The sequence below is a fragment of the Setaria viridis genome, chromosome 9, assembly GCF_005286985.2.
Source record: "Setaria viridis chromosome 9, Setaria_viridis_v4.0, whole genome shotgun sequence".
In the NCBI taxonomy this organism is placed as follows: domain Eukaryota; kingdom Viridiplantae; phylum Streptophyta; class Magnoliopsida; order Poales; family Poaceae; genus Setaria; species Setaria viridis.
The window spans coordinates 14,164,643-14,173,067 of NC_048271.2; positions in this window are offsets into that span (position 1 = coordinate 14,164,643).

Sequence of the window (8,425 nt, forward strand, 5' to 3'; positions counted from 1 at the left end):
TCGCTGTACAAGAAGGCGACGGTGAAGAACCGCCAGAAAGGAATCTGCGATGACGTCTCACAGGATGAACTCACCACCAACGTGCAAGGAGAAGAGATCGAGCCTCAAAGGAATCATCAGTGAGTAAGAAACGATGCAAGGGCAGAGTGTCGCTGTCGACTTGCAAACGAACTACCCATCATGAACCAGGATCACACGTTTGAAGTAGTTCAATCGCGTCATCACTGTACTCCTCTCACCACTATCGTTTCCATTGACCTGATTACTTGGGCAATGCCACAAACTAAGTACACTTGCAGCTGGCTCTACTAGCGGAGCATGCATACTAGCAGCTCGATCAACAGAATCCGGTCAGCTCGGTTCGACGCACCTCTTCCTATCATGGTAGTAGCACCAGACCTACTCGAAATGAGGATGCCAGACCAAGTTGAAACGAAGTACCCAAAATTGAGCATCCTAGATCAAGTCAGCACAGGACGAAAAGTAGTAGGGTAGAACCCTCGGGAGGCTGAGGCCACCGTGGGTCACATCCAGAACCTGAACGCCTAGTACATGGCCTCTGTCAAAAGCTCAACAACAACCGCGATGCCCGTATAATCATTGAAGGGCGCTGCTGTGGGCGCGACCAGGAAGGCGACTACTCAGGAGAAGATTTCGACGGATTTCCCACCTTCTCAAAATGAGTACGAAAGACAGTCCTACCCGACAAGTTTAACCCTCCCGATATTACCAAGTACGATGGCAAGCAGGACCCAGTCAAATGGTTGCGGTGCTACTCGATGTCAGTCCAAGCAGCGGGAGGAAACGACGATACCAAAGTCATCTACTTCCCCATCTGCATCGAGGCAGGGCCGCTCACATGGCTCGAATCCCTAGAAGGGGGCTCCATTGACACATGGAGTCAACTAAGGGCAGCATTCACAAATAACTTCGTAGGAGCAATGCAACGTCCTGGAAATAGGATCGACTTGTCTCAAGTCAAACAGGTGTCCCAGGCAACGGGGTTGTACCCCTTGGTCAGGTGTCCCTCGACGTTACGAATATGCTTACCCCGACGAACTCTCCGTTCTACGGGATTGTCCTAGGCAATGCGAATGTACTCCTTGATCAGGTGGTTTTGCTAGTTACCTTCAGGACCAAGGAATACTACCAGACCAAGTACATCCGGTTCGAGGTGGCTAATTTCGAAACGTCATATCACGCTATCCTCAGAAGGCCTACAATGGCCAACTTCATAGTCATCCCGCATTACGTATACTTATTACTCAAAATGTCGGGACCCAAGGGAGTACTCTCCCTGCGTGGAGACTTGAAAAGATCCTACGACTGCGACACGGAAGCCGTGGAGCTAGCAGTGACTACCCAAGCGCCAAAATCGATGATACAAGTCTTCGCTGCTTCCAAAAAACTATCCCCGGTAGAACTTGAGATCCTAGAGAAGAAGTCGGGAGCAACCAAAGTCAAGCCAAAAAGTGAAGTCGATATCAAAACCATTGACCTTGAGACTGGTGACAGCTCCAAGACAGCCCTGATTGGCTTAGGGCTGGACTCCAAATAGGAAGACGCGCTCGTAAGCTTCCTCCGGGCCAACTGAGACATATTTGCATGGAAGCCATCAGATATGCCAGGGGTGCCCAGGAAGTTGATCGAGCACTTGCTAAATGTGTGGATTCCAAAGCTACGCCCAAGCGACAACGATTAAGTCGATCTGCCCAAGACAGAAGAGAAGCAATCAAAAAAGAGTTGGTCAAACTACTCGCGGCTAGCTTCATTAAAGAAGTCTATCATCTAGACTGACTGGCAAATCTAGTCTTGGTTCGAAAGAAAAATAACAACGAGTGGAGGATGTGTATCGACTACACGGACCTCAACAAGCACTATCCCAAGGATCCCTTCGGGCTCCCTAGGATTGATCAAGTCATCGAATCGACGGCTGGATGTGCTTTACTCTATTTCGTTGACTGCTATTCGGGGTATCACCAGATAGCTCTTAAGGAAGAAGACTAGATCAAGACTGCGTTCATCACCCTCGAATGGAGCTTTTTGCTATACTACAATGTTATTCGGGTTGAAGAATGCAGGTGTCACATATCAGCGAGCCATCCAGGAATGCTTCAAGAAATAACTCCACCACAACGTACAAGCGTATGTGGATGACGTGGTTGTAAGGATCACAAATCCTAACGACTTGATTGCGAATCTGGTAGAAACCTTCGCAAGCTTGCGAGCATACCAGTGGAAATTGAACCCAACAAAATACGTGTTCGGTGTACTCTTTGAAAAACTACTCGGGTTCATCATCAGTCATCGAGGAATCGAGGCTAATCCCGAGAAGATCGCTACCATCACAAATTTGCACGCCCCATCGTGCATCAAGGATGTCCAGAAGCTAACTGGATGTATGGCGGCTCTCAACAGATTCATCTCAAGGCTTGGAGAATGGAGACTACCCTTCTTCAAGCTACTAAAGCGGTAAGACAAATTCCAATGGACCGAGGAGGCAGAACAAGCCTTTCAATAATTGAAGACCTTCTTATCAAAGCCACTAATCCTCACAGCGCCTACTCCTAGTGAAGACTTGCTTCTCTAGATCGCCACGACTACCAATGTTGTCAGCATAGCGACCATTGTCGAAAGACCAGAACCTGACCATGTATATAAAGTACAGAGGCCCATCTACTTTGTCAGCGAGGTGTTGTCAGATTTCAAAACCAGGTACCCGCTAGTTCAGAAGTTGTTGTACGCAATACTACTCACCTTGTGAAAGCTACGACACTACTTCCAGGAACACAACATCTCCATCGTCACAGACTTCCCCTTGGAAGAAATTCTTCACAATCGAGATGCAACAGGAAGAATCCCTAAGTGGGCTGTAGAACTCGGAGCTTTGTCCCTGGAATTCAAGTCAAGGACTGTCAGCAAGTCGCAAGTACTAGTTGATTTCATGGCAAAATGGCGAGAAAATCAAGTAGCAACACCGGCAGAATGCCCAACGCATTGGGTCATGTACTTTGATGGATCACTCAAGCTCGAGAGCGCCGACGTAGGAGTACTCTTAATCTCTCCCAAAGGTGAACAACTCAAATATGTGTTGCAAATATTCTACGAGGTCTCCAACAATGAAGCTGAATACAAAGCGCTTCTGCACGGGCTCCGCGTGGTAGTTTCACTAGGAATCAAGCAATTGTTGGTCTACGGTGACTCACTGATGGTCATAAATCAAGTCAACAACGAGTGAGATCACCACAAGGATAATATGCACGCGTACTGCCTGGAAGTACGGATGTTAGAGAACAAGTTCTCTAGCCTGGAGTTTCATCACGTGGCTCTTGACAACAACATAGCAGTAGACGTTTTGTCCAAGCTTGGATCTACTCGTGCCCAAGTTCCAGCCGGGGTCTTCGTCCACGAACTACACAAGCCATGTATAGTGGAGCCGACACCTTCAAAAACCACTGATCGAGGCCATGATGTGCCAGATCGGGAGGTTATGATAATCGATGTAGATTGGTAAATCCCCTTCATCGACTACATTAAGGAGCACAAGTTGCCTCTCGACAAGATAGAAGCAGAGCAAGTTTTCCGGTGCGGCAAGAACTACGTTCTAGTTGGGGACAAGCTCTACGGACAAGGCACATCATCAGGAGTACTCATGAAGTGCGTCTCACGACTAGATGGCAAGGATATACTAGAAGAAATCCACAAAGGCATCTGCAGCAACCACGCTTCCTCAAGAACGATTGTGGGCAAAGCTTTTAGAGCAGGTTTCTATTGGCCCACAGCTCTCGCTGACGCTGAAAAACTAGTCCATCGATGTCAAGGGTGTCACTTCTTCACCAAGAAACAGCACGTCCCTGCCTACAAGTTAATCACTATACCACCCTCGTGGCCCTTCGCATGCTGGGGGCTAGACATGATTGACCCTCTGCCTATGGCGCTCAGGGACTTCAACTACGTACTCGTGGTGATTGACAAGTTCACCAAGTGAATCGAGATAAAGCTAGTGACCTGCACGAAGGCAGATAGAGTACTCGACTTCCTCGACGAGAATGTCCATCGCTACGACTTTCCCAATCGTATCATCACAGACCTGGGCTCAGATTTCAACAACCATGAGTTCTAGGAGTACTGTGAGAACAGCGGGATCGACGTCCGGTATGTCTCTGTCACTCATCCGCAGGCTAACGGTTAGGTTGAGCGCGCCAACAGGATGTTACTGGAAGCTCTCAAGAAAAGACTACACGACATTGGTAACACCAAAGGTTGCAAGTGGCTCAATATCCAATATCCTTTGGGGGCTTCACACATAGTCGTGCAAGCCTACAAGGTATTCACCCTACTTCCTAGTCTACGGATTAGAAGTCGTCCTCCCCGCCGACGTCATGTGGAAATCTCCAGTAGTCGAGCAATACAAGGAGGGTGCGGTAAAAGAAACAAGACATCTAGACTTAAACAACCTCCAAGAAGCTCGTTGTGCAGCACTCGTCCAGTCAGCAAGATATCTTGAAGGAATTTGCCGCTATCATGATCGCAACGTCAAAGAATGTTCGTTCAACACGGGCGACATGGTCTTAAAACGTATTCAAGACACCAAGGGGCTGCACAAGCTAAATTCGCCATGTGAGGGACCTTTCATCGTCTCTAAGGTCACTGGACCTGGGTCGTATAGGCTCCAAACTTTCACTGGCGAAGAAGTCGACAACTCGTGTAACATTGAGCAGTTGTGTCGATTCTACTCATAGTTTACATATTCATCTAAATTGGCCATTGGCCTCACTTGTATAATTACAAGTCAATAAAGCAGAGTTATTTTTTGTATAATTACAAGTCAATAAGTCAATAAACGACTAGACTCTGCCTATTTGCGGCTTGCAAAAAAGCAAAGTTTGCCGAGCTATTCATCTTCTTCAAGTACGATCACCCAACTCGTGGCTTGTATTCACAAGTCTGCACACATATATTTTAGGTTATCCAACTCGTTGGATAGCAGCAACTTGCAAAAAGTAAGTCTGCACACAAAATTCCTAAGCTAGTCAGCTCCTCGGACAAGTTTGTCCAACGACGGTCTTTGCAAAAAGAAGTCATAGGCAATTTGGGAGTTATCTATGCTACCTAAATTCTTATCTAAACAAATTCGTCTAGTCGCAATTTGTAATAAACAAGTCTGTAGTTCCAGGCCTTCGGAGCACAACACCTAAACAACCTCGAGAGGTTGCAAAGGCAGGCTCCAGATCACGAAGTCCTGAAGAGTCTACTTGCCTAAAGAGTTTGACTACCTAGATACCCGAGTACGTGCACTCCGCAAAAGGGGTCGCATCCTAAACCGTACTCCACATCACGTATTTGAAGAGGCTCACAAATGCTAGCCTTGTGCGCAAATACGCACGACTACCACACGAGCAAATATCAAGGTAGTCCGTGAGATGCACTGAACCAAAGATTCCATTTCCTACAGATACTATTGGAACTGCTCATCAGAGCAGTCTTCAACGATGCCTTCCGCCACAGGAGCCAAGTCGGCTTGCAGGTTGAAAGAATTCACCATCGCCAGCAACTGCTTGGGCACGGACTCTGTCGTCTTCTGGATGTAGCCGGTAATCTTTCCAGGTACTTCGTTGAGTATCTCTGCCAAGGGGGGGGGGGCTCCACGCCTTCTTCTGGGGGCTCTACCATGTCAGCAACGGGCTGAGCGGCTTCTGTTAGCTCCTTGAGAGTAAGATTGGTTGTCGTCAACTCAGCCTCTTGCGCATGGAGTTTCGTCATCAGATCTACGAGTTGGACTTGTCCGTCGACACAGTTTATTCTCCTTCTCGAGCTTGTGCTTCAGAGTCTCATATTGGGCGGACAACTTGTCCTGTTGATTCGTAACTCGGTAGTACAAGTTCTGCCAGTCCATTACGCGACCTTGGAGATCGTTATTCTGTTTGGTGAGCTCTGCAAGAACAAAGGCAAGGGGCAAGTCAGAAACTTCAAAAGTGCAGATTGGTCCTCGAAAATAGCAAGAGACAACACATAACCTTCCACCCAGTGGTTCAAGTTCTTATTGCGATTTTGGAGCCGGTCTTTCTTCTCCGGTTCTCTGGACAAGATTTTGGTACTCCGCGGTCTACCCATCATACTTCATGAGTAGTTGGGATGAGTACTGCCGCTCCTCGGCTAGCTTCTGTTCTAGCACCTGGGCCCGCATAATGGTGTCTCCATACCCTTGAATCATCTTAGACTTCTCGCGGGAGCATTGGATCAGTTTCTATAAAATAGAGCAAGTACTCGTATGAGTAACAAGTACCAATTTCAAGATGAAGTCTAAACTAGAAGTGAAAACATACCACTGTGAATTCGCCTACACGGTGATGCATCTCCGTGACCGTGGCCTCCATCTCAATGGTGGCCAGAGGGTCAGCTATCAATTGGATCTTCTCCAGATCCACCCCATGAGCAATCCAGTCTTCTTCGTGCTCCTCATACTGCTCAGCATCCGACGCACCGTGAGGGACCAGTGCCCGACTTGTTAACGAGCCAGTCTCTAAAGGCAAGAGGGAGGCCGCACTACGACTAGTTGATGGCCCTGCCTCGGATGGCGGGACAACTACTAGCACTTGGAATGCCCAAGCAGCCTCAACGTCAGCTTCGGGCTCAGGGGCTACAAGTGCAGCCTCGACTCCACCAGTAGCCGCCACCTCCACCTCGATCTCTGGCTCTAGCTCAGCTTCTGGATCCAGCATGAGGGCTACCAACTCCTCTACCACCGAGGAAGTACTTTTCGCAATGGGCTCGGCCACTGGCAGCTCGGGGACTGGCACTACAGCAATGTTAAGCGATGCCAAGACATCGTGCATAAGGGCCGCAACAAGGGAAACCGCACTTGGAGCGATTTTGAGCACGGGCTGCTCCTTTAGTGGTGGAATTGTGGGCTCCAAGGTAAGCTCTGGGATGAGCGGCTACTGCCATCAGCTCTAGATTTCAGGCTTAGGCCCCCAATGTCCATGCTAGCGGATCTCCTGAAACAAGACAAGTGTCAAAACACACTACACAAACGACATCAAGTTAAAATCAGTACTCGGATACTTACTTGGTGGACCTTTTCATCTTTATGGAGGGCTCGGCCCCTAGATGCAAGGACTTGACGGTGGGCGACGCCTTCTTTGGCATGGTTTGTCGGGTTGCATCTAGAGCCTTGCCAGCCTTAGCTGTCATCTCCACCCCTTGGAGTAGTCTACGCCGGGATAGGGTTGGTCCTGCTGGCAGGAGATTCCTTGTCATTCTCCAACTCTACGACTTCCTTTATCGCTGGCAGCTTCTGCTGAACGACTTCAGTAGTCGTCTTCTTTGCCTCTGTCTCCTCCTCGACTACCTGCAAATCATCCATGTCAGAATCAAAGTTTAGCGTGGTGATAAAGCAAACAACTTACGGGTACTCGATCCTCAGGATCTTGTCCTTCTTCAATTGTTATTATCAGAGGTGGGACTTCATCAGTGAGCGACTTCTTCACCACCCGCTTGACGGCGATCGTGCGCACTTTCTTCGGAGGTGGTGCCAAACTGACTTCTAAGTCGTCCTTAGCTTCACGCTTGGATGTCCCGGAAGACGACCCTACCTTGTCGGCAAGATGGGGCTGAACGATGAATTTTTGAATAGGTTTTGACTCAGAGCTGCTGAAGGAAGACCAATCCTCCGATTCCTCTTCCTCCTCCTCCTCCTCCATCACCTTTTGTACAGCTACAAGGCTCTGTACGTGTGGAGCGGCACTAGAGCCATCCAATCTAGGTGGAGGAGGAAGAGAGCAATACAAGTGAACTTCTGCTTGAAAATAGAGGACAAGTCAATACATTGACAGACACCTAAATTAGTACTTGTGGGCTGCAGGCCACGGGTACTTACTTGGTTTGGCGGGTTGGTGATGTAGTGTTCCCTCAAGACCGTAGGGATGCCCCTGACGTGCTTGAAGAAGCGCTTCAACCTCTCCATCACTCCATCCACGGACAAATCTTGCGACATCATCTGTGATGGGTCATTGGGACCCGAGTAGTCATACCCCCATGTGCAGCGCAGCTTCAGGGGTTGGACTCACCTCCTCATGAAGCTTAAATCCACACCGATGCCGGTCAGACCTTCCCTGTTGAGTGCGGTAATCTTTGCTATCAGCTTTGGCAACTGAAAGCTGTTCGCAGTACTCGGCTCGTCCAACCAGTGGTTGTTCCATATTGGACGATGGCCGGTCACCTTGGGAAGATGGGGCTCATGGTTTTCAATGTAAAACCACCGTTACTTCCATCCAGAGTGGGAGCCTATGAGTCCATACTCCAAGTACTGATCCTTGATCTGCTCCTGCAACTGGATTCCTGCCCCCCTCCCGACTACTTCGGTATGGTCCAATCTGGGCTGGGGTTTCACTCTAAAAAATTTCCTAAACAATTGGAAGTGGGA